Here is a 24,689-nt window from a genome sequence, read left to right on the forward strand (position 1 = left end):
CTGGATGCTTTCCCTTATTTCTGCTTCTTAAATTTAAGTGCAATGCCTTTAATAATGTAACAGGATACAATAGGATGTTGTGATCCATTTTAAATGAGATTCCATGAAGGAGTCATAGCTTTTTACTTTCCCAGAAGTTATTTGTACTGTTTTTTCTATATGGTGTGGTATTTATTGAACAATTATAAACATGTTCTGTATCAATATTCACAACAATAAAACGTTAATGGGAAGGGAATGAAAGAGGTGCTGAGTCATTAGCTACAGAGAGAAACAGATAATAAAAATTACCTCAATTAACAGATGAAAAGGAAATATGGGGAAACCTCTAGACTGAAAAGGTATTAAAACCAACAGAGTTTCAATACTTATTTAGTCAGCCTAAGCAAAAGTGAGCTGGTGAAGCACCACTGAAGTCAGTAACAATATTACAGTGTATGCTAACCAAGAAACTTAACCAGTGTTCATAAAGTAAGGAAGGACTTAATATAATCCTCGTTCACCATAACCTGAGTTTGCTGGGTATGCGTTTTAATGGATAGGATAAAAGCAATCATGCAGGAAATACTCTTTCTCTCTAAGAAACTACATATTCTTTCCATCCACTTTTCTTATGCTCCCAAGGACTGCCGTGTAGCCTGTAACTGCCATAATAGTGCCAACAATAATGAATGTAACTCACCTGTTGATTTAATTCTTCTCATTCCTTTTGGATTTATCTTCGGGAAAATGCTTTGCATTCCAAGGTTTGTCTTTAGCATTTTAATTTCAATTATGTGACAATGATAAACAATGCTCAGGTGATAGGAATACTGGTACAGGTTAAGCTTAACTGCGCATTTTTTGGCCTGGGAGAATTTAATTTCTTTAGATCCAACTGTTCCATAAGCATTTTTATCTTTAAATTACTGATAAACAATCTTGACTTACCACAACATTTCTTTATACTTCGTAGTGGAGGGTATATCCTCATCTGACTATACCTGCATCGTACTGACTTCTTGCTTGTATAAAATTCTGAGTGTCCTTGCATACCATGAATGTCTGACATTCAGGATAAGGAGTGTAAATCCCTGCATAATTAGGCTCAAAAAGTTTAAAAATCATCCAGTCAACCTGGAAACGATACACCTGAGAATTCTAGTTACCTCTAAACACCAAAATTTAAAAAGGAGCCAACAGGGGATTGGGTTAACTGTTTAAAAGGAAAAGTCAAAGAATTACCTTCACCTTTGCCACAGAGATTCAACTAGAATTAGCAGGACTCTATGGGTATTGGGAGAGAAAGATCAGTGACTAAACAGTATTTTAGTTTGAATGTGTGTTTAACAATTCTAGACACAGAAATCTGCTAAGCAACATGGTATTAAGATGAGTTTTTAATAGGAATTTATTGGGTTCCTTTTTCTTTTGTAAGAGTCCAAGTAATAAAAATTGAAAATTACATTGAGACTACCAAAGAGACTGAGATACTTAAGTTTTTTTTGTACCAAAAAGATGGACGCTAGAGAATAACCTTTTTTTGAACAGAAAATTGAGAGTCTAATGTGTAATAAACAGCTTAGTACAGTCTAGGACAGAGTCAAATCTGTTTGCTAAGGGAAGAGATGTTTACTATACATGTAAATGGAGTACTTTAGTTTTGTTCAAATAGTAAGCATATCATTAATGATAGATAAGGTGTATCTATCAAGGACAGATATAGTGTCATTTACAGTGAAAATTCAGTTGGCGCTATTTTTCTTATTCCTATGCTAAACAAGGTAGCATGCTGCCCCGGTGATCTGCTCTCCCAGCATATAGTCTTGACTCATTTTCTTGCAGTTTTCTATTATCGAAGTTGCAGGCTGAAAAAACATGAGTCAAAACTTTGTTTCCTTTGTGCAAGCAGAATTTGATTGTAACAAAAAAACTTCTGTCCAAGAAGATTATGGTAAAAAGGGTTTTATAATGAAGTATTTTCCACTTTAGCCCTTAGGAATCAGACATGATTGGAAAAGCATTGAGGCAACCTGAAAGCAAAGGTGAAGGTGTGTCCTGTGACGCTGTGGAATGCCCCTTACCTATTAATTGGTTTATGACCTCAAGACCCCTCTGTCTAATCCACAAATCAAAAACAAAAGAAACTTTGTCTTATTCTTGTGCTGTATTGCCTAAAAACTGTCCCCCAAAATCTCTAAAGTTAGTAGTTGCATCACTTGGTTACTTCAAAGTTTGGTGTTTTTTCACTCCACAGATCACAGTGCAAATAACTGCATTTGCCTGTGCAAGAATACAGATAGCCTCTATATTTTTAATAGATTTTTAAAGTATAGAGTAGATGCTATTCTTTATGTTGCATCATCAAGAAATAATATTGATAGATTGCACATTTCTTGAGCAACAATGTTATCCCAATTAACATAATTGCAACAAAACATAGAACATTGAATTCCTATAGAAATTTTAGCAATGAGAGCCTCTTGACTTTTTGGAACTAGGATCAATTTGCAGCTCTAACAATCAGAAAGCAAGCAGTCTTTTAAACTTTGAACTGGAACATATTTGGTACCAAAATCACTAAGAAACAATAAACATCAAACAACCCTATCTTTTGAAGTCACTTTTCAGAGTAGTGGCATTTTAAAAGAACACTGTAGAACCTCCAACATTCAAATATACTTTAGAGTAAGCAAATACACAGGAAATGTCACCCAAATACTAAAGGCATAGAGCATCTCCAGACCATACAGACACTTAGTGTTCCCATTATTTGTTTTTGAATTGAAAGGATTTTTTGAAAGTGAACTATATTTTTTCCTTGTAAATACAAAGTTCCCACAGTCATAACAAACTTGCTTTATAGGTAAGAATTTGCAGGATGAACTTCCTCTACAAATGTTTGTTATATATTCTGCAAAGCTAAAAATCCTTTTTGGTGTTCGTAGGTGAAATCCTTCTGGAAATGTGAGAAGTCAAATGCTATGATTCTAATTTTAAAACTTGTCGCTCAAATACATTTTTACTTGACTTTACTTGATGTATTAGAGAAAGTTTCTGGCATAAGCTGCAATGTATTAAATTTCATATGTGTTGATTTCGTTTTGCAGGAAAGTGTGAAATTCGGAATTAGTATTAGGAATTATTAAAAGTTAGCAATGAAGAGACACAATTAAAGTGCTGATCATCAACTCTCACTGGCCTTAAGATGAAAATATTGAATTTTCTCCCACATGCTAACTGTACAGCAAGCTAATCAGTGTAGCATAGGCACCTTATTATACTGCAGTGATCAAGAATGTTTCTGTGGTAGTTATGAGACTTGCTCTTTTGGGATGAGAGACGTCAAAGATTGTACAATTTAATTTATAGCATCTAAAAACACTGGAGTGGTGTTATATATTTGTTCTAGCAGACACATAACACACTGCTATGATATTCCTTAAATTCCTCTGGTGTTCAAAATAGTCAAAGAAGGTAAGTGGTTTGTCATCACTGACATAAATGTTTATCTCATGGTGACAAATGTATGAGGAGTGCAGAGTGAGCGCGTAATTTTAGCTGCTATCCCCAAGCATGTCAGTACATTTCCTTATCTCTTGAAGGCCCCTAATGAATGACTCCTGCTGGCAGGGGAACCCACACTTAAGCTGTTTGCTTTGCTCTAACCGGCCATTTCTAAGACGTTCCTCACCAAAGGGGTCTGGCCCAAATCCCACGTCTCTGTAAAGGCGCCTTCTTCTGATTTAGGCTCTATTCATTGGATATATATGAAAACATACTGAATTGTCTTTTAATCCACATGGTATTATGGGTAAATTTAAGAGAATGGCACTTCATCTGCATTGAAGCAAGCATTAACATTTGTTTCCTGCATTCTCTTTGATTCCATGAGCAGAGGCTCCATGAATGCCTGCTGCTAACAGGTATCAAGTGAATATTTGGTAGAAAGCAATTAAAAGGAAAGGGCAGTTGGTTTATTCAGTCAGTCAATTAGCCATATGCCATTTTTTCTTTTAACATTTCTGTTGCTGTAATTCGTGTTCTAGGCAAAAAAATTCTCTGATCAAAATTAAATCATAATCTAAGTTCTGAACACTGTCAGCAAATAAAGCGTGCTTCTTCAGTTCAAATGTGTAACAGTGTGATAAGGACCATTAATCCAAATGGGTCAGTTCTTCAAAGCCATCAATTCTAACACTTTGTATTATGAAAACGTGGTACTTATGAATATGGTCTGTTCTGGGGAAAAGGAGACAGGCAGTTTGTTTCATACATGCATCACAAATATAATGAGATTTATATCATCTATACATTTACTGCTGCCTAATATTTTGACTTTTCTAGAACCATTATGTGTTGCTAGTCTACTTCATCCATCAGCACATGTGTCTACTTTGAACCTGCTTTTCCCCCTTTACAAGGAACAGAGCGGGACAAAATTTTTCAACTCTTAACATTTCCAATAAGAAACACAGTTTTGGCTACACCCAAATTTTTAATAAAAACATGTTTATTTTCATAAAATGGCACATTGGAAATTTATAAAAAAACCCACTATACAGTATTTTTATCTATTTTGACTTCTATTTGAAAAAAACCCTTTCAACATTTAATTTTGTTTAATAAAGTAATAACAGGTTCTGAACACTTAAGTAAAACACTATTCACCCTAAACCAATTTTTGATTTTTCAGAATTTTCAGTGGTCCTTACTTTTTCTTATTTTGTGTCATCATTCTAATATGGATAACAATACTGTCATTCCTGTCAGAGCTGAGGAATTAATTTTGTCATGGACATGAGCTGGTAATGAAACTGGGAGAATAAAGTCTGGGAATTCTCATTCTTCTGATAATCTCTTTCTCTCCTTTTTTTTTAAGCATATGCTTCAGAAGGGAGATTTTAAAGCAGAACTATAGCTCTACGTTGATTGTACAGTTGTATGTAATTTTGAAACATTTTGCTTGATTATTCAGATGCTAACAGAAAATGTTAATAATTAAATGAATGCATTTAGGACTACAGTTTCTTACGAAAAGAAATTAGTATTTTTGAGATGTCTCCTCCAACATTATCCTAAACTATATTCAAGTCTGTCATGCTGCTAGAGTACATTGGAAGCCTATGTACTGTGCATTTCTCCACAGCAGTTTCACTGTGTTTTTACAGAAAAGAAAACTGCCATGTTTTAGAAGGAATTAACCGCAGTGCTAGTTAAGTTTTTGCAAACAATGGTTCTCTACAGCCGTCTTTTACCGGGCTCTTCCATATTTTTTTCATCCTAAAAGTATATAAATTCCTGCTTCTTCCACTAAGTTGCTATCCAGAAAAACAGTTTATGGTTGAGGATTCAACCAAATGGTTAAACATATCCCCCAGTCCTATAACACCCAATCAATTGTCAGTAGAATTCCTCAAAAAAAATCTCAGTGGCAGAAAAAAAAGCTCATTGTAATATCTTCTTTTTTGCCTAAAACACTTCATTATTCATAGTAGTATATGACCTGCATATAGAACTTGGCTTAGGCATGCTCCTTCCACACTTGGGTCTCTAGTGAGCTGTTAAAACGGTCTTAGCGCATTCACAAGGCTTTTCATTACAGTCTAGTCCAGTAATAGAAATGATCAATCTATATCATGATCAAATGACAGGGCATGTAGAGCTTGCCTCTGTTTAACCAGTTGCTGTCATGTGTGGGGTTTTATCTGCTAGCTACATCTTGAATAAGTTTGTGTTGGGGCACGCTGCATTCTTCTTAGATGTTTTTCAGAAGTTCTTTTACAAGGCTGTGGAAATAGGAACAGCTTTTTTTTTCCTCCCTTATGAAATGATGTTGGATTTTGCTTTTTTCCTATTGGATCTTTAACATGTGGAGATTAAATGTGTATCCAATGCTGGAGATATTTACAAAGCTATCATTTTCCATATTGAGTTGACTGTCTAGGTCAGTCATGCCTATACCCTGCTCGCTGACATACACTTAACTATTTGTATTGACATTTAGGGTCTGCATTATATTAATGGCTTATGATTACCTTCTAAGATTGTTACATGTAAGGGAGTTTGTCCTCCAAAGGTATTTCTTCTATGACTATGTTGGTTTTGCAGATTCCTGTGCTTGCTGAGAAAGACATGAGTAATGATTCAGAATTACATATAACCTGATAAGCTGCCAGTGACAGATATACATTACATGCGCTAGCAGTAGTCCAGATGTCAGTGTTATAGGATACCATTCTCCCTTCAGCAGTCCTTAATTGAGATTCAGCTTTGTTTTCTAGATTTTATGAAGGTCTTCAAAATTACTGGAGCAGAGTTATTTGAAAGTGGAGGCTGGATTTTTGATGTTGCACATTCTCTACTAAACCCATTTTATTTATGTAGGGGTTCTGTAAAATAATGTAAATGACTTCTAATTCTTCACTCTCCAGATAGGCGTATTTTGGTGAAAGAGGTCCAGCTTCCCAAGACTATCATAGTGATGATATTTTTTAAATTTCTTAAGATTTACTCTGGAGAAGTATGAGGCCTGTGAGGAGAGAAGTAAACCAACCCTCATTCATAATGCATGACCTCTCTTTTTAGCTCTATTTGTTCTTTTTCCTCCCTGTCCTTCTCATCTAAAAAATGATAAAAAAGGTGCTTAAAGATAGGAAGGGTGTTCTGCTGGTGAAGGCACAAGAGCCTGGAGTTCAGAAAAGACTGAACTGACTTTCCTACCCTGCTCTTCCAGAGGCATTGAGGATATTTGGGGAATATGAGTTAATTTGGTGTTTCCATCTCTGTATCCAAAAAAATGGATTCTCTCTCAGGAATCATATTGTACATAAGCAGCCAACAAGCACTAGCTGGCTTTTATATCCAGTGATTAAATTTATGACACAAATGGAAAATATTATCCGCTTTTACAAATCATGGCCAAATACAAAGTATCATTTGCTAACAAGAGGGCTTTGTCTGAGTTAAAAGAACTCAGTAGTAATCTTATAATGTGATTTCTGTGTTACAATGCTGAACATGTGTAGCTGATTCTACCATTTCCTATGAAGTGGTTCTCTTTTCTGACAGTAAAAGTAACAAGAGGCTTTACAGTCATGAAGAAAGTGAATTGGTTCTGATTTATATGAGACTTCATTGCCTTTTCACTGTAAAAATCTATCATAATGATGAGATTCCAAGATAATACACCCATATACCCACCATTCAGTACATTATTAGAGTATTCTGTGCTCAGAGTTTATGTAATTTATTTGCATCTATTTAATTTTTCTCTTTTTTTCTTACTCACTCCTGGTCAAGTTGAGTTGTGGTTATCTTTGAAAACTGGGATGCCTTTAGGCGCTTAAATGGGGTTTAAGTTGAAGTACAAAAGTTTGAAAATTATTTCGTTATCATAATAGTATGTTGTAACTCTAAATGTGGAGAAGCCAAGTTTGAATTGCATAGAGTCATAATTGCTTATGGCAGTAAAACATCAAAGTATACAATATCTGCTATGAGATTCATTAAAGAAACAGAAATTGTAGGATTAAAGTTGACACCTGCTTTCTGCTGGCAAGGGAATTCACTCAGACTTGAGTAGAAAGGTGACTGTTGATCCTCAGCATATAAAACCAACTGATTATTTGAGATTTGGTCCCTTTCTGCTTTTCATAGAAATGAAACTCGCAAAGGAGTTTAGAGCTGCCCTGGAGAGACCACAGTGACAGGTATCCTACAGGCAAACATCAGCTTTTCCTCAGCTAACATTCCTCTGGAAAGACAAAGCTCACTTGATGTTTTAGATCACTAGAGCTAATATTAAAAAGCTTCCAGAGACAGTTTTTTCTCATCTGATTATTTTTCTTCCAGTAGACTATTGGTAGTTTTTTGTTTTGTGTTGGGTTTTTTGTGCGGTTTTTTTGGTTGTTTTTTGGGTTTTTTTTGTTTTGTTTTGTCTGTTTTAAACAGTATAATGCAAACCTGGTTATGCTAAAAATACGGTTACATACTACCTGTGCACTACTGATGAGCTATGTAGTGTAAAAAAAATTAAAATCCTGACATTATTCAATAGCAATGTTGATTCAAAAAGATTCAAAGCAAGTAACTTCTTGCAATACCCTTCCGTGATGCATTTGAGACGTGGAGGGGCAATAACTTCTGTAGAGCAACAGAAGCTGCAAAGACACCATGCCCAAACCGGCTGGCAACAAAAGTTACATGTTCTGCATCTTGGTAGGGTCCTTTTACAGTGTGTAGCAAAGGCACTGAAAAAAGTTTGTCTTAAATTTAGTGATGTTTTGTTTCTAACGTGCTTTTACTAGGAACTTCTTTATCCTGCTCTCTGTGGGGTAGACATGCCAGCAGATAAAATTCTATCATTGTTCACTTTCTAAAGCATGCCTGGGATACATAAATGACTACATTTTGATTTTTTTTCTTTTTTTAATAGTCAAAGCTAATGCCAACAGAAATCTAAACTCAATATGTGTTCACTGATTCATCTTGAAAACTTTAATGAATTTATCCCTGATATTCATCCTTTGTGTACTTGATAGAATTTTGCTGGAAGAGAATGAATTCTGCCAAGCTGGGGGTTAAAAACAGAGCCCAATTCACCTTTCCTGCACTCTGCCTGTCATCATGACATTTGATTGTCTTTGCAGGCTAAAGAGAAGGAAGAAACTTAGTCTTTTCTTTGCCACCTTTGCCATGAGGTACATCAGAAAGGAAGCATTTTGAAATTCAATCATTGTTCTTGAAATGAGAGTTGATGGTCTGTAATTTGAGTAGAAGAACAGTATAGAAATGGGGGTATAAAAGCAAGTATATCATACTCTCCATAGATCTTGGAAGTTTCCTGTTGAACAATAAAGAGGAGCACTGGGACTAGATGTAAAAAAAAAAAAAGGGGGAAAAAAAGAAAAAAAAAAAAAGAAAAAATGCTCAAGGGGATAGACCTACCTCAGTGTGATTCATTGATTTAGACACAGCTATATATGTCAGGTAACGATGAAATGTTGAGACAGCTGAGATTGTTCACTTAGTGAAGTCAATTCCTTAGTAAGTGTTAGCGGTATTGAAATGAAGTGTTAAAGAATTAGTTAGCTGACTGTGAAAAAAAATGAATAGGTCTTTCAAATTACCTAATGGAAAGCTGAAGGCATTAGCTCCCAACCAGGGAGTATTAAAGGCCTTGTGCTGCATTCATTGACACGAATGGAATGACTATGAATCAAGCTCTACTACAGAAGATAAACAGCTTTCTGATAAATACGTTTGGAAAGAATCCACTGTTGTGCATTTCAAGCTTCCCTAAAGCAGAAAGAGTTCATGTGCGCTTAGACTGCCAGGCACATTGCTACTTTTATTAATCGCTGCACTATAATAATTAAAGATCATCAGTAGTGTGTGTAGAACTTTAAGAGTAAAATGAGTTTGGTGCTCTTAAAAAGCTTGGACCTTAATTGAATATTACATTTCTCCAACACATTGTAGCAACGAGACTTCTGATATGTCCATACTTCTGAAGGATTTGCTTACTAGAAAGTGGTGGAGCTATAGCTAGAGTTCTCAACTTGCAGAGATTTACATCACACAGAAAACCTTTTGTTTGTCTCTCCCTCTTTCTGTGAGAGAGGTTGTGAGCTGGGGGCTGAAAGGCAAACATTGCTTTTGAGTCACAGAACAGGTAGATTAGAGCCTTTTATTAAGAATGGCTTCAGTGCTTTCAACTGATAAAATTTGGAACTTGGCTCTGCCAGCTGAAAACTCAGGGAGAATAAAATATTGTCTGGAGTCATGGAAACTAATAAATCCTCCCCTGACAATATTTAACAGGTTGGCAGAGGGGATAAAATTACCTTTCATAAAAATCCTGTGCAGATGGTAAAGCTATGGGAATTAAGACTGGATCAAAATTCTCTAAGAACATCAAATCATGGAAATCATAGATTGATTAAGTTGGTGTGGAAATTGCTTCTGCCTTAAGATTCTCTAAGGACTTGTTCAGATATTTTGGTTAGTTGATAAATCATCTAGTGATTTTCAACATGTTCTATGTTTTGATACTTTGTCTTAAAAACACACATTTTTAAGAGTTATCTCTTTACCATGTACACTGCCTGATTTTCTAAGTATTATGTATGCAGCATGTAAAGGGAACTCAACAACTGAGTGATTTCTTGGATTGTACCTTTTCAAGCAATTAGGCACATATTCTGACCCCTGCATTGGTATTGGGTCCCATTGTATGGAAGAACTTTTGAGACAGAGGCCTTGGTCTTTAGTGGTAGTCCTTTCTTAAGTCACTTAAGAGATGGCATGCAACATCTTTCTAGTTCCTATACCAAAAGGGTAAGGGACACAGACAAAGGCTTTGGCTTCTCTAAGGATACTTATGCCACCGAATAAAAAAATCCTTGATGAACCTTAATCCTAAATTATGCTATTTTCATGCACAGTCATCTTAACTGTAATTGCATGGGTAGAATTCTTATTTGAACATAAATAAGAGCCCTGGATTATTAGCACATTTGGAGACTGTGACACTCCATGTGACAGTGGTGCAAAGGAAAATGGTTTAAGAAAATAAGGGACTTTAATTTAAAATTGTATCAGAGGGAACCTGTCTGATAAGTGTCCTAAAATTTTATCAGCTACTTCTTCAGTGGCAACTTCACACCTTATACCCGTTCAATTTTGTGTTGAGTTGCAAAAAATTGGGGACAGCTGAGGGAATTCAGTGTCTGACTTTACAGTACAAATTATGTATAACTGTAGACCAAATCCATGTTCTTTTGATTCTACACTCATATTCTTCTCTTTCTTCAATACTTTCCTGAACATATATCAAAAAGAATGGTGTGCCTTTTTAAAAGACCAAATATATATTGACATTTGATTTGGGATGGAGTCAGTTTCGAATATAAACAATTTGGAAGTGTTAAGATGCTTGGAGGCATTTTCATTATATTGCTCTAATATTTGGGCCACATAAAGGTCAGCAGAGAAAAATAGTTGGAAAACAAAAGAGAGAAAGTCTTTCAAGGAAAGTGAAAGAAAATTAATAATTTTCTGTGAGATATAGATTTGCAGAGACTGATTAAAAAAATGTTTGTGGGTGTTTTTTTTTAAATTGCCTATTCTACCAAAATGTTGTATATTGTTATAATGAAATACTTGTACAAAGCAAAATTTCCATGATTTATGGTGTTTACTTTTTGCATATCTCAGCTTAACAATGAAGGCAGTCTATGCAGTTGCTCTTGGGCTTAAAGTCAGCTCTTATTTAGTATCAACAGTCTATCAACTAATAAAAGGTACAATGTTTGATTTACAAACCCTCCAGGAGAAAGATTGTGTTTGTTAAAAAGGACCTTTTCCACTGCTGTTAAAAGAATCACAGAAATATTTGCTGTTTGTTTTAGGTTTATACATCTGGCCTCAGTTTCCTATCAAATATTTGCACTTTCGAGGTAAAAATTGCTGGTTTCTGTCAGCAGTGCACATATCAACAAAGGAAAACAAGAACAGTAGTGGGAGTGGAAGACTTTGATCTTTCACATTTTTCTCTCCAACTGCTGATGGTGATTTTTGACCCCCATGTGTTAAAAAGGTCAAGGAATCTGCTGCTAAGTTCATTCCAGGTGTCCTCAGATTGACAACAGATTTGTTTTATGGGGCACTGAAAACAGAGAGACAAAAGACGTTTGGTCTGAGGTAGCACAGGAGGGTGAGAGTGAGGAAGGAATGCTTGTGTGGGCAGCATGCTTAAAACAGCAGTAAAGCACTAGAGGAATCTAGTAAGAGCAGCAGTGATGGCCAGCGATAGAGTCCCTGTCAACTAGAAAATCAGTTTTGTGGATAGATATTATGTAATAAATACCAAATATTCTTCATAATGATATTGCAGTTTTTTTACAAAGTAAGCCAATTACAGGGAAAGAAGAGAAAAAATAAAGTAATGCATATTCTGGGTCAGGAATTACCTGGAGGCTAGAGACATGTTACATGTTCTTTTTTTCTTAGTCTGAAAAAATGTCCTCCATGTAAACACCTTTGCTGCTGCTGCAGCAGCTGAATGATTCCTACCATGTATTATCTTTAACACATTAAATTAGTCACATCAATAAAATGAAGTAACAGTATTTCACTAATAATAGCCACTTGAAATCTTACATTACAGGAATAGTCTTTTTTCTCTATAAAAAGGTGATTTCATGCAATGTTGACAGTACATCAACTGTAAACCTTTTAAGTTTTGCTTTGCAAGGTGCTGCTGTTGGTGCAAGACATTTTAGACCTGTCAAATTAATGATTCTTTGGTCACTTTCCAAGATATTTAGTACTCACGCTTATTAGAGCCTTGCTCGTGCAGACTTTGAGCCCATGTGGCTTTGCTACAGTGTGCAAAACCACTGAAACTAAGCTTAAGAGTTCTTTTAAAAGATCACAGTTTTCAATTGTAATTCTAGACTCCTCTTTATAATATAGGAATATCACTGGCATAAATATTTTAATCATTTTTTTCATAAAAATCAGAGTGTGATAACACTGAGGGGTATTGATAAGCAGGTATTATTTATATATATCACAGTATTTTTGAAGCTTTGTTGTGGTAAGCGCTTTTCCCAGTGCAGCAGGTTGCCTTAAATGGATGCAACAGTAAGTACATGGGTAAGTCTGTTGAAGCGTGTGCACTTTAGCAGGACTGAAGTCAAAGTGAAAAACATGCCTTTGCTGGAGAATACCCAAAGGCAATGCAGAGAAAAAATAAAGGAAAAAAATCTTATTATACTCATTTTAGTCATAGCAAGTAGATACACAGAGGTTAAACTACTTGCCTCAGGCCATAATGAAAGACTGTGAAATAGTCAGGAGCTCAACCCAATTTCTTCTATCAATCCAGTCTTAAGCATGAGTTATCCTTCCTTTCAGAGCAAAATTGTCTTATGTAATTTTTGACAATGTCAGAGTAGGATATTTCCCTGTTGTAAAGACTCATGAGTTACGTTCTGTTCTGTTGGAAATTTGTAGGAACTCGCTGCTACTCAGAAATTGTGGAGAAGTTGGTGGTTTAGTCTGTAACTGAATTAATTAGGCTAGAGCAATTGCCAAGAAGTAAAAACTGAAAGCTATCAAGAAACTGTAGGTGTGTAGATTTGTGTGTGCATGTCTGCATGGAAGAGGGAGGCAGCTTTCCAGTTGTACTTTGTATGTATTTCTATATTTCTTTAGGTTTATTTATTTGAAGCACTTACATGTAAATCTGGCTTGTGTGATTGTATAGAATACAAATCATACTGCTCACTGTCTTATTTACGTATTTGCTTACCTAATGTTTGTTGACAAATCACCAATTTACCTAATACTTAGTAAAAATGCAAAATACCCCAAACTCAGAAATTCCTTCAAATGTAAAATAAATGGGACAAGCCAGAAAAGAAAGAGGAATTTTTCTGTCTGTTGGTAAAAGTCCTATACCAACTTGTATCCGTTTTGGAGCTGGGTACTCATGTGCCAGCTCTTTTCCTGCTTGCTCCCTGTGAAATGCTTGGTTTCTCTTGGGCAAGTTCAGTCTGTGCCACTACTGTGATAGTTCTTGTTCACTCTGCAGTGGGGTTTTCAGAGGTAAAGTGGTTTTCTCATGCTCACAACCATTGACTCATCTAATTAATGGGGCACTCCTTTTCTTTCTGGAGGAACCAGAGAAACTGCGCATTTTCTGTTGTGCCAGGCAGTTAATTACATCTCCTTCAAATGCTGCCTGTGTACTTAATGCTATGAATATTTCATTAGCAATGTACAGAGAAAGAAAATGGAAGATAGTGATGTGTCCTGAAAAGTAATGTTAAATTGTCGCTAAAGTCTTTACAAGTTTGAATTCCTTAAATATAATTACCCTGCCTTCTTAATATGGTCCAAAATTGTTTCTCTTTTTTAATCTCTGTGCTCAGTCCTGTGTTTTGACATAATACATATATGCTCTCTGCCTTTCTAATTTTGAAAACTAAAGATCAAATCAGTGTCATTGAAAGATACTCACCAATCTAGTTATTTAAAACAAAGGACTTGCTTTGTCACTAACTACCCCACTCTAATTGCACTTAAAATTAAGTCTATCATTGAAGAATCTGGCTTAGAATGTAAATCAAAAATCTCCATTTGTACTGACCATGACATTTGGTCAATAGACAGATTCCATGGATTTTCCTTCAAAGATAACAAATCCAGAATGTTAGACGAAGCTTCTCCTTCAATATAAGTAGGTGAAAGGCCTTTGAAGTCAATGACACTGTGTGTAGTTTCTGCTCAGCTATTAAAAACTTTTGCTAAGTATTTATTCTCGGTCATGTGAGCAAAGGCATTTTGCCTCTTGACAAATCTCTGAAGTAAATTTTGTTGCCCAGCTGGCTCAAGCTGGAATATTTGATTGTGCCTTTTGTCCCTAAATAAACATAAGCTAGCTATGTTTGTGAGACTTAACAATTTCTATTGAATGTATTAATGAACTGGTCTTTGGCAGTCTCCCCAGGCTTTTGACAGTCAAATGTTGTTTAGATAAAGGCAGTATTGGTGAGCAAAAATCAATATGAATTTAATATGGAATTATGAATTTAGCCTGTTAAACTTGCCTGTCATGTTAACTTTTCACTTTTAAAGTGCTTCAGATCTTTTCTCCATTAAAAACAAGTAGTCATATCTTAGTACCTTTATCAAATGGCACACACAGTTTGTTTTCTTTTTTTTTTAACTTCATTCCATTGTCTTCCGGATATTAGCACTGACAGAGCTTTTAGGGCACAAGAGACCCTAAAATATATCACTGTCTCTCTCAGAAAACAGAGTACTTGAAAGAAATATTGAGATTAATTTCAACTGCCTGTAAATAATGGAACATGGATCTTCAATCTTTGTTTTTTTCCCCTAATTTCTTGTCCCCAAATGGTATTTGTTTAGAGTAGTTTCCTGCATGATAGCCCACACTAAATAGAAGGTTTTTGACTCCTACTGAGAAAATAAAGCCAAACAACTTGCTGTCTCAGCTGAGGTTTGTATTCAGGTCATGTTTCAGATCATTTCTAGAAATACTCTTATTTGGTTAAAATTGAAGCTTTGGCTGTAAGAACGGGGGTCCTCTTGTGCCTGTTCTGTCTTTGCCTGAACCTGGAGCAAAAATACTCCAGTTGATTTTAATGGAAGTGACTTTAATTAGATCAGACCATACTAAATGCGCAGATGCATTCAGAAAGGAGAATGTTTTCCCGTAATTGCTCTATACTCAGCAGTTATAAATATGTTCATAAAGTAGCTTAGACTGATGGAAGCTGATGAGATTCTGAGTGATGTAATTATATACTTTTGCCATCTAGTACTACCAAAAAATGTTTATCTGGGTTTTTTCTTGTCTGTATTAATATGCTGTAGAAGTAAATAAAAATCCCTGCAGCAGTGGAAAGCATAGTCATCCTGATTGTTTATTCTGAAAATCCCATTTACTTAAAGGGCAGGCAGTCTTGTCTTGAGTAGCAACACTGAGCAGATGCTTTTGTTGTAATAGCCAGAGAGGAATTTGGACTGTAAAAATTGTATTTTTAATAGCAATGCAGCAATTTTGACATAACAAAATTCATAGTGCTTTCCATGCATGTGTATTCTTGGACAGCTCATGGTGCAATCATTACAGGTACTATTTTACAACGGTCTAGGTGATTTCTGGACATAATAACGCTTCTGAGCCTTATGTGCAACCATATGCCCCTGCCCCCATTTTAGAATCACTAGTGTAATTGCTGTGACTGGTCCTATCAAGCATAACACATACTGATATTAATCATCATTCTTTTGCCTGTCTCCCTCTGGGGTTACTCTTCCGCATCTCAGCCTGCTTACTCCTTAATTGTATCTGGGGGTCCCAGATTTTCCTTTCATTTCTCAGTTTTAGTCATTAGATCATTACCACTCTGCAGACAGACTCAGCCTGCATTACCTTTATTGGCTTTTTGCCAGACATCTACTATTATGGTTTAGATAATGTTCAGGTAACCCATACTAAACACTGTATTTCCAGAGCTTGGACTAAAAGCAATTTTACAAACTCACTCAAGATCTCTGGCAAGCTAAATGGAAAAAAATTCAGTAAACCATCACCTTCTATAAATAATTATAACTGTCTTTTGAAATTCACTGACAAATGTGGCAACATAATAATATAAAACCAGAAAAAATCCCTAAATAACAGTCAGGTGTACTATAATGCAGCCATCAGAATAAACTTACTAACCTGGAAGTTTCTAATATAACCCCAACCACAAGATGTGCTGGGCAAGAGGGGTAGAAGAGGGGAAAAGGGTGACTGCAGGAAACATTTTTCATCTAAACTTTGCGTATGAGCCAAAAGATTTTTTTGCATTCTGGCTGCTGGGAAGTGTCTTTCCTTTCTTACAGTCCATAGGGAAAAAGAGCTGTGCTCCTCATGACAGATTATAAACAGTCTTTGAAAATGAATTTTGCCCAGGCAGCCCTGTTGATGTGCCCACAGGGATAGGGAGCAGTCCCTGCTTGACAGAGAGGATGGCTAGAAGCGCTCACCGCAATCTTCTACCATCGCAGGCTGCTGCTTTCCCAAGAATGACGAAAATAGACTTCCCTGCATCCCAGCATCTATGGATTATGTCAGATAACAGAAATGGTTTATGCATGGATTACTTTTGACCAATTGCCAAATTGTTACTGATGCACTTGATTTTCTCATGCTAACTTAATTTATAGTGAGCAACTGTAAGAGAAGAAGGCTTTCATGAAGTCAAACTAATAACCAACCAGTTTGCAAGTACATAAATTGGACCTCAGGTAAACCGCACAGCGCCAGTCACAGGGAGGCCACTGAGGGAGTGCAGGCAGCTTATAGGGCAACAGAGGTTTTTAGAAGATAGTGATAACTTCCTCTTGTGTAATTCACACCTGCACACAACCTGCCTTCGATGGAGTGTACTGGGATTTGGCATCTAATAGTGTCCTTGTGCCTGTTGTTCATGCTTGAGCTCTGAATTGCCACCTCGCACGATGACCCTCCCACCACTTCTGCTCTGTGTCTTCCAGGACACTGCTCACTCCCCACTGCCAGGCAGGGTTTCTCTGTAGATTATTAAGCCCCCAAAGGAGCATTGGCTGAAAACAAAAATAATAAACAGAGATGATTTTAAAACTAGACCACTTCCCACTGCTTTAAAAAAGATAAATGGCGAGACTTTTTGTTGTAATCTGTTCAAGCTTCCTCCTTATCTCTTGGCTTTTATCTCATGAAAGAGCCAAGCCCCAAATATGTGTATCTTAACTTCCTGAAGCTCAGCTCCTCAATTGATGTGTGACTAAAAGGGAACTGACTTTCAGTTCAGTATTGAGCACCTGTAGCTCACATTAGCTTCACTGGGAGCCCTTTGTACACATCTTTTGGGATAATTGGGCCCTTGGAGATTCTAGCATTGCATCAGGGCACCTTTTCTTCCAAATGGAAGGCACAGTAAATCGGTACTTACAGGCATGGCCAGGAGGTGTCCCTGTCTGTGGCACAGTGCGCTCAACCTGCAATTTCAAGGGTTCTTACCAAGCCCAACAAACGCTAACAATGAATAAAGGGAGGAAAATTCTACCCCTAAAGATTTTGGGTGGGCTTTTTGGGTATTTTATTTTTCTTCCTTTCACTTTCCAATCAGGCACACATTTTTATGCAGCTCTTTTCTCAAAGCATCTTCCTGCCTCATAGACACTGATGCTGTATATGAGCTTCCAAACTTTCTGTAATGGAGGAAGGAAAACCTGCAATCCTGCAGATTCACAGTAGTTTCAGATTGCTTCATTCTGTCACAACCAAATCACATTGCCTGCTATCGTGCTCTCCTCTCACTTGGTGCAGAATTTTTTGGCATTTTCCCAATGCAAGCCCTTACCTAATCTTTTCATATTATTATGCCTTCTCTGTGTTCGTTTTTAATTTGTGGATAATATTCTTTCCATTTTGTGGACTCTTCTCTCTGAATTTGGGAAATTAATCAGGGTTTCAAATGCAGCTTGATTGACTGGAGTAAATTTGGACATGCAACTTGAGAAAAATATTAAATTAACAATAACTAATAGTTATTGCCACACTTGGGAGAGATTTTACGTCTTTTAGAGAGATGCTTTAGTAGCATGGTGTTGTCTGTTCTCAGCTGTCAAGGTATTTAACAGAAGATTTACCAGTATGACTTTAAATTATTATAATGTTAGTGAAACAAGATTACCACACTGGGAGGGAGTAGCAGAGAAGTCTATTTCACATGCAGGAGGCTATGAAAAATGTACTGCTGTATTTAAGGGATGAAAAAAAGGCTGCAAGCAGAGAGAAAAGAGGATATTTAATGTCACAGCTAAACAGCCATCAAAAGACAATAGGTACATGGACCCACCTTTGTGCCAAAAAGCAGAAAATACGTAGGCTCTGAAAAGCGTCATCCTGAGCTCTCGGAAATAGGCCTCACTTCAAATGCCTGTTAAATATGATTCTGAACAACGGGGACATCAAACTTAACTTACTTAGTCAGGAGAAGGTTAAGAGTGAGAGTTCTCACAGTCTGTATATTGTCCTGTTTTGTGTTACCGTGACAGAGGATTTTGAGGATTGAGTTGCATTACTCAATTATTTTTTTCTCTTGTATGGATGTCTCAGACTTAAAATCGGGCTACTGCCTGTGAATTCATTTAATGTGATTTTAGGGGAGGACAAGGGGCATTTTTTGTTGGATAAGAGAAGGAGCAAACACTAGGTGTGTTACCAGAATTGATCAGTGAGATCCCTGCATTGAATGGGATTGCAGTCAAAGGCTGTAGCTGCATGAGCTGCTCCAGTCCTGTGAACTGCTGTGTCTTGATTAGGCTCCGCTGAGGTCCATGGGGAGACCAACCTGATCAGACTCCCTAGGCAAAATTGCAGAAGAGGGAGAATGTGCCTTATCCCTCCTCTTTCCTTACAGGGAGTTAGATTTTTATCGCTGTGCATTTTGGAAAAGGTATGTTTTAAGACAGGCCGTGGCAGTTTTGTACCGTGTAGGATCAATTGTTAGAAACCGTGTGTTGATTTTTTGGAGAATCCAGATCACTGGCTGACATGAAAGGATCAATGTCAGATGGTTGGATGATGAGGTTTTGACAATTGTTTTTACATCAGCGCTTGCCCTAAAGGAAGGGAGGGAAATTCCTTCTTCCTTGCCATGGTCTGAACAAGCCACTAGACACTTGTGGCAGATTGTATATTGATCCATGCTTTAACGTTATCGGTTGTTGATTCTCTGAGGTGAGGGAAGGCCCATCTACATATTTCTATCTCTTCCTCTTCTGCTACAGTGCAAACACCTCTCAGCGTGTCAGCACAGCACCACAGTTGCTTTTCTACTTTGCAACAAAACCTATGGGCTTTAAGTAGGGGCAGTAGTAGCGAGGCGGGGAAGCTGGCACAGGGGGCTTGAGTATCACAGCCGCTTCCTGGAAGGAGCCACGGGCCAAATTCTGCCTCTCACGCAGGCCACCATGGGAAGGGTGCAAGGAGGCACAGACCCACATCAGGGGGTGCATTTGGCTCCTGGTGACAAGCGGTAATTTCAGAACAATTCACATTGCTGTGGGCCTTATGAAATGGTGTCACGGGCTCGCTCTTATATTGCAAACAATTATATACAAAATGAATATACAATAGTAAGTAATGACTGATAGTCACCACTAGACTTCCGTATTCAGATTCTGGTCAAGTAATTAAGTTTACCTGTTTTTTAATAGTGAAAAGACTGGTAGTAACTTCATCTAGGCTGTAGGAAATGTCAGCAGACTGAAAATGGACTGAAGGCAGGGTGAGGACAGTCGAGGTGAAGTGATGCTGGGTTCGTGATAGGCCTTACTTTAACAAAAGCAGCAGAAAGCAGTCTAAGAGCTAGGAGAATCCAGGGTGGCTGTGCGGGATCTTTCACAGTGCTAAGCTGAGGCAGGAAGCTTGGAGACTCAACAGCAAATAGCTTGAATAAAAATGAATTATTGCTGCAGAGTAGGAAGATGGTGCCCACTCCTCAAGAATCTCAGGTGAGACATGAAACTATGAAAATTACCTTTGGAAATTGTGAGACACATAGAAATACCTGGAAAGGGTGACTGCTCTAAAATTTATGTGTCATCTTCTTAAGGGGAGAATCTGACAGGGAGAAAAAAGGTTTATAATACAGAGCTGGTTTCTATGAAGGAACTACAAACAACCCATTATTAACTACAATTAATCACATAACTTTTGAAAAAATCCAGCTACTTGTAAGTAGGTAGCTAATTATGTGGGTATCCATGACCTGCAGCTTACAGATCTGTGTGCGTAACGTATTTTTCAGTTTAGCAGCCAGACTAAAAAATGGTAAAAACCCCAAACAAAACAGCAGTAGATTACTGAGGTGATGAACTTTTCTACTGATATTTCATTAACACCTCTGCACGATGTGGGAAGCAAAGACTTACTCTCTCTTTCCCTTCCCCTGGGAGCAGAAGAGGGAATCGAATTTCCTTTGTCCTAGAGAAGGAGGCTAAGCCTGGATAATGGATGAGAGGGATGATGCGGAGCTCTGGATTTCCCAGAGAAAATAGGGTCAAACCCATCATCTTCAGTGCGACTGAAATCTCATTTTTTGTTAAATAATTTTGGGGGACAGTTGCCGTCTCCACATAAGCAGGACCCATGGCTGCCCATCCTTCCCTAAAAAGGACAAAGATGAAACCAGCCCCAGTTCTAGCATTTTCTTGAACTCCAAGCTATTTTTAGGCATATGGTAGCCAGCTGCTGTCAGGCTTACACTGACAGGCCAGGATTTGTAATGCTGTGCACAGTGTCAGTTTGTCGTATAATGCTTTTAAAACAAATCTGGGGCGAGTGGAATGGGGAAACTATTTTTAAGAGTTGCTGTTTATCATGTTTTTTCCAGGCTCAATGTTCTCAGAGTTGACATGATTCTGAGCTCCACACCATTTGATTTAACATTGTTCATTTTTCAAGCTCTCCAGTACAATTGTGGAAATACATTGATCATCCTACTGAAACACCTGCACCAGTCAGCAAGAGAAAACTTCTGAACTGATATCTCTGCTGCCTCAGTGACATGGCTCACACAAGCATGTATATCTGCAAGGAGCAGATTGTATCTCACAGACAATATTCCTAAAAAATGCACTGCTTCCTCAGAGGTGGGACATGAGGATATATGGTTGAGGAAGCTGGTATATTCCAGTTTTTGTAGAAGATAGGTGTTAGGGAGCTGTTTCACTCTACTTTTCATATATACAGAATCAGCAAAGAATGGCCAATTACAGAAGTGAAGGACTGGAAAGGAAATGCAGGAGTCATCTATTCAATCTCATCCTCCCTCTCCAAAGCAAGAATCTCTTGGGAGATGGTTGTCATACTGCTCCTTAAAAACCTGCCAGTTGCAAGGGTTTCAGAGCTTTCATAGATAAGCTGTTCCAGCACTTAAATGTCCAAGGCTTGACTACTGAGAAAAATTTCCTAATATATTAAGTCCCCACTGCTGTCAGTGAGTATTCATAATTCCTCAGGGAAGCATGGAGAAAATCAGTCGTCATACTCATTGCAATATTTTATGTAACTGAAGAATTTACAGTGTACTCTTTGGATTTTTACTCTTTAAATGGAAGAGTTCAACTTCTTCCAACATTTCTATAAAGCTTACAATTTCCAAACCTCATAGCATTTTTGTTGTTCTGCTCTGGATTCTTACTAATTCCTCTAGCTCTTTCCTAATGAAACACTTCAGCTGTGACATCGTCAGAGGAGAGGAGAATTACTGCCTGTACTTATAGGCGACCTCCCAGAAAATTTTCCTTTCCTTTCAGCACCTGCATATTATTAATTTGACTTATTTTGGTGCTGTGTTGTAACTTCCAAACCTCTCTTCAGTACTGCTGCCAGAGCAGTTATTCCCCAGTTTATATTTGTACATTTGCTATTTTTCCTTTCTAAATGAAGTCCCTTATAGTTGTTCGATGCCGTTAATATACAAACATCCAGACTTCCTAGAACTATGTCTTACTCACACAAGCTTCCCATAAAACATAACCTGATTCTTAGGTTCAAAGATCATTAATGTTTATTTACCAATACCCTGTTATTTTATTTATTAAATTTGTCACTATGCTCTGCTTTGCATACGCTTATGCTTGCTCATGCATACTTTATGAATATAGAAATTAGTATCTCATTAACTTGGTAATTAGGCCAATGATAAACAGCTGTTTGTTTACCATGCAGGGCAAGATTTCTACCGAAGTTCCTTACCTTTCATGCACAGTTGTTGTTTGGAATCTCTATCATGATAAAAAAGTATATGGATCTGTAATATCTACTCTTAATTGTTATTGCCAGCTCAGTGAAATCTCAGTTTTTAAAACAGACAGAAATAGAACTGCAGCACGCTTTAGATATCCAAGAAGCCATATTATGATGTGTGTTAGTAAACCACTTAGATGTTCCTGCCGTAGACCAGGATCCCAGGGTGCTGTATGCTGCACAGACATGCAGAGAGAACTTCCAAATGACAGCATGGGGGTACCGACAGAGCGGTACGCAGCAATGGTGGAACTATATTATTTACTGTTGCGTTAAGAGGCAGAGCAATTTGGCAGAAACTAAGCCCCCTTGCTTTCCAGTCGATCCTCAGATATCAGAGGGACTGGGGGCGGCTGAGCTTAGGTTCTGAGTGATGCCCAAAGTCAGCGTTAGTAGTCCGGTCGCGCCCAAGACCTTTGTTGGACTATCACGGGTCCGGATGCACTACTAACATCACACTACCTGCTCAGCCGGACACCTCCTGAACTAACACGGCCGCACTCAGAGGTACGGTCGCGTTCAGGGACCACACACGGCTGAGTCAATCAGTAGTGCGATTTATTGAACACACGGCTGAGTCAATCAATAGTGCGATTTATTGAAGCAACAGATATACAGGTTCTTTGGATTGCCGGTGATAAATTCACTACCTATAAAGCACGTGCAAATGCTAAAACTATGAGGGACACTACTTGGCTATAAACGTGTTAAAAGATGTAAAGTGACTCTATATAGAGATTTCTAAGTTTCCCAGGGAGGCACTTGGTATGACCAAGGGTTCAAATCTTACCCAACGGTGTCCCGATGGGGGGGAAGAGAGGCTCAGCCCGTCGACTGATCCCAGAAGTTAGGGTGGTACATGACGATGGTATCTTCCCTAACATCAGCTCTTAAAACATTATTTTATAGCGTTTTACTTTGCAGGTGGAGCTTGAGTGACTCTAGTCATACATACCTTTATCAGGATTGGTGCAGAATTCTCTCGCTTCGTGTTTAAAGGTACAGACTAGGAAAAATTCAGTGCGCACACTCATTGAGGAGGGGTCGCACCTTGGGGGGGTGGTAGCTTTTGAGAGGGGTGTGCGTTTTAGTATTATAATGATATTACAATTAGCAAAGTTCACTCTAAGTACAGCACTTCATCAAAGTTGACAGGTCTTTGGCCCAGGACATTGTAAGCGCAGCTTATCAATGTACATCCTGTGCATCCCTAAACTCCCCTGTTCACAGAGCGTGGCCGCGGGGTCTCCACTCCGCTCCACCCTCCATGCAACCTCTCCCAGAGTCAGCACACCAGGCGCCCCTGATGTTGCCAATATCCAAGGCTGTTCAGAGAGTCTCCATGGCACAGACCCGTTGTACATGAGTGCTATGTTCCACCTGGTTTCAAGGCTGTTCTTAGAGGGTAAATTTCCAAAGTACCCCTCAGCGATTACTCCACATTTACAAAGAGTTTTCATGCTTTGAAAGTAGAGCTTTGTCCTTTCTGCAACTTGAGTTAGATTTAATTTTAATAGCATTTAGAAACCTGTAATAATTAAGGTTTTCAGAGTTTCTACACACACATTCATGGGACAGGGCGGGGGGTGTTGCCTGTGGGTCAGTGATGAATCAATCCCTATCAGAGAGGAATTATTAAGAAGAATTAATTTTACGCCTTTGGAGGGGACATGATAACAGGTGTTTTTTAAAGGTCAGAATAATTCTTGTACCCCAGTGTTGCAACACCTGTAGAAATGAAGGTAGCAGATCTGTGCCAATATCCACAGTGCTCTGAAAAATCCTCCAGCTAGTGGAACTATTCCTACATACCATGGATCAGAGTAGGGCACAGGGACCTGCAAAAGGAAAAAGTTACCCTTACTCTCATCTTTCTTGAACAGCATGTATGGGTTGAATTAATTTCCTCTTCATTCTGCAGTGTTTGGTGATTATCAAATTAGGAGGGAAGCCTTGGATGTGGAGGTGAATTCCTGTGAAAAAAATTGGGGGTTACAGAGAGATCTTTTCCTTTCCTGCCTCCCAGGAGGGTTCCGGATAGAAGAGTAGGGAAATGTAGGAAATCCTTGCAGAGGAGGCTACGTAAATTAAATTACCTTCTCTTGTAAGGGGATACAACAAAAAGATCAACCCATTCCCAGACAAACCCCTTCTTTCAGTTTCCTTATCCAGCAGTAATCCACTGAACTAGTTGAGTCTTCAGATGGTTAACAGTGTAGAACCAAAATCTCATTTAGGTAGGTAGGGATTTTATGATATGTTATCCGTTCTGCTTTTTCATTATGAAAAATAGAGGTGTTAGAGAGGAAGTAAGCAT

Source organism: Phaethon aethereus (genome assembly GCF_964289735.1).
Source record: "Phaethon aethereus genome assembly, chromosome: 8".
Lineage (NCBI taxonomy): Eukaryota > Metazoa > Chordata > Aves > Phaethontiformes > Phaethontidae > Phaethon > Phaethon aethereus.